The sequence below is a fragment of the Pteropus medius genome, unplaced genomic scaffold (assembly GCF_902729225.1).
Source record: "Pteropus medius unplaced genomic scaffold, Ma_sr-lr_union100, whole genome shotgun sequence".
Taxonomy (NCBI): Eukaryota; Metazoa; Chordata; class Mammalia; order Chiroptera; family Pteropodidae; genus Pteropus; species Pteropus medius.
The window spans coordinates 448,106-451,139 of record NW_024351646.1 but is presented as its reverse complement, the minus strand read 5'-3'; the positions used below and the strand labels follow the sequence as shown (position 1 = coordinate 451,139).

The window sequence follows — 3,034 nt, the reverse complement described above, 5'->3', positions numbered from 1 at the left end:
CCTGTTAGGAACCGGACTGCACAGCAGGAAATGGCGGATGAGCGAGCATAGCTTCATCTGTAATTGCAGTTGCTCCCCAGCGCTAGCATCACAGCCTCAGTTCCACCTCAGATCATCAGGCATTAGATTCTCATAGGAGCACCAGTACCTGGTACAAAAAGGTTCAGGACCACTGCTTTATAGGAACTCCTAACCTTGCACTCTGGAAACACTCCCCTGACACTGTACAGGAAGCCCTAACATGACTCTGTCAGCACTTGCCCTAGCCTTGCTCTGGAAGCCCTACCCTCATCTTGTACAGGAACCACTGTCTGACTGTGGCTGGTGGCTACCACGTTAAATAGCATAGCTCTGTAGAATCTACAGAATCCTAAAGCACACAATGCTATAGGCTTATCAAATGTTCCCTTTCTTGATAAGCCCATTTTTCCAGCCCTCCTTACAGTTAGATGTGGACATGTGACAGAGTTCTGATCAATAAAGTGTGCACAGAGTGCCTGGCTCATAAAAACCTCTCATGGAATCTTCCCCCTTTCCTTATCTACCAGCTGAATAGTGAGAACCCCAAGGACTGAGAGAAGAGCAGAGCCACAAAATGGAAGTTGTCTGGGTCCATGAATGACCAGTAATATTCATATTGGATTTTATATGAGCAAGAAATAAACACTTATTTATTAAGCCCCTGAGATTCTGGGTTTGTCTGTTACAGCAGCTAGCCTAATATAGCCCAATTAATAATAATCTCTTGACCGAATCTGGACACGAACACCTAATCCTACTGTCTATGTGAACATAGCTTTGAATCTGTATAGAAACACCCGTGCTGACCCTGAACTGGACCATATGATATCTTTGTAGGAACCTATCATAATGCAGTCTAAGGAGCCCTATCTTGAACTTGTATGGGAACCCCTAGTCTGGGGCTCTCTAGAAACAACTGTGTTGTCCTATTAGAAACCCCTGCTTGGTTCAGTGAAGGAACAATATTATAGAAATTGTAGGAATCTCTGTCCAGGAACATTTGTTTATCCCAGAATACCAGAAGTGACCGGATCCTATGAATCCTTGTCCTCACACCTAACATAAAAGGCATACCCTTCCTCAGGAAGCACAGAACCTCTGCACTTACTTCATAAAAGGATCCCAGTCAGATAAAGGAAACCAAAGACTGACACTCTACTGCAGAGATCAGCAAACTATGGCATTCAGGCCAAAGCCGGATAACAGCCTGTTTTTACATTTTTAAAAGGAAAGAAGGAAAAGAAAAAAAGAGAAAAGGAAGGAAGGTAGGAGGGAGAGAGGTAAGGAGGGAGGGAAGAAAGAAAGAAAAAAAAAGCAAGCAAACAAGCCAGCCAGCCAGCCAGCCAGCCAGCCGTATGTGGCCTGCAAAGCCAAAATCATTTACTATCTGGTTCTTCATAGAAAGTTTGCCAACCTCTGCTCCATAGAAACCTCTCTTTGACTATACAGAAAAATGGGTTTTGACCCTTACAAGACTCCCTACTATATTACTTTGCAGGCATCACAACCCCAGAATGTTCCTCAGTGTGTATCACTGTGTTTTCTTTGGTATATGTGGAGGTTTAAAGGTTTTAGGGCTGTGACCTTCTTCCACCTGGACAAAAGACATATTCAGGCAAGAAGAGTAGAAGGGAACAGAGGGTTAGAACTGGGGTTTTCAAGAGGGTCTGACGGCCTAGCTACTGGGTGGTGGGGCTGTCAATCTGTTTGTTAGTCAGCGATGCTGAATGAACCCCAGACCGCTTATCTCTCCAGCCCCAGCCTACAGCCGGGTAGGAAATGGTGAAGAATGAGAAAAGGAGATTAGGAGGACAAACCGGCCTCCTGCAGGGCTATTTAGACCTGGGGTGGGAGAGTTGGGGGTGGGGCACAAGGGGGCAACACCCTCTTCCTTCTAGGCATGCACTTTCCTTTACAACTTGGGAGCAGAGGTTACTCGGTGGAGGGGGTGACCGGGAGAGCTGCTGCTTAAGGAAAAAGAAAAATTCCCCTCCGTGAGTCTATTCTGTCCCCAGGCACTATTTTATCACAATTTTCCAGATGAGGAAACTGAAGCACAGCGATGTTCTGTAACTTGCCCAAAGTCACGTGGCTGTAGTCGCATAAGCTGTTTCCTTATCTGCAAAGCAGCCTTAACAGTGGGAACTACCTCAGAGAATTGTGGCTTACAAAAATGCCTGACACGTAATACTTGCTATCATTATAACTACTTGCCCTACTAAGACTCCTTCCGCCCCGCCATACATTTTCGCGGCAGAATATTAATAGCTAACATTTGGTGACTGCTTCCTGTGTACCACCTTTGTAAACATTAACTTAAAAAAATCCTCGCCACATTTAGCAGCATCACCACTCCCTTTTGGCCACCTCCAGCCTCCGTCCATTTTCAACCGGGCTCCGACCCGCCCGCAATACGTCATCACGGCGCGCAACGCAGAAGCCGCGGGAAGGAGGGAAGACGCCTTTTCTTAACTCCCTCGCTCGCTCCTTTTAGTCATCGCCCGGCACAACTGTCGCGGGTCCAGAGGGCTCCTAAGGTGACTGGACAGTGATAGAGAGACGGTGGCCAGGGAAGCCAGATTACAGCGTTGGCGGTTGGGGGAGGGGGCAGGGGTGAGCTTGAGTTTGAGCGCCGTGTCTGACCGACCGCCCGCCCCGCGTTTCGCGCAAGCGCAGCAAGGTCCGCGTCGCACGCTGATGCGCAAACAGACTGTTAGTGAGCTCGCGGGGAGGTGTGGTCCACAGGAGGGGCACGGTCCTCACGATCCGTGGTGAGGGCGGGATCTCGGCGAGCAGTAGAGAGACCCGGCCCAATGGAAAAGCTGGTCTCGGGCACCCGCAGCCCCACAGGTATTGGGCAGTGGAGCCGTGGGCGGAGTTTAAGAAAAGGGCGGTGCCCAGTGAGTAGACCTGAAGGGGATTGGTTGGCGTTGGCGGAGGGGGCGAGGGCGGGTGAGAGGTGGCTCGAAACTGACAGAAGGGGCTTAGTTAGGGAAGCGTCATGGGTAGGGTT

General features: G+C 49.2%; 1 protein-coding gene across 4 annotated transcripts in view; it reads left to right on the top strand.

Moving 5' to 3' along the window:
• Positions 1 to 2,404: 2,404 nt before the first annotated feature.
• The window catches only part of HDAC6 (histone deacetylase 6), a 19,656-nt gene continuing 19,026 nt past the window's right edge, over positions 2,405 to 3,034 (top strand). For 2 of the 4 annotated variants that reach the window (XM_039843737.1, XM_039843738.1), the window contains exon 1: positions 2,405 to 2,558. The gene's annotated coding sequence lies outside the window, so the exon portion shown is untranslated. Of the gene's footprint in view, positions 2,559 to 2,632; positions 2,872 to 3,034 lie in introns of those variants that run through there. The other 2 variants (XM_039843742.1, XM_039843740.1) reach the window with 2 other exon arrangements.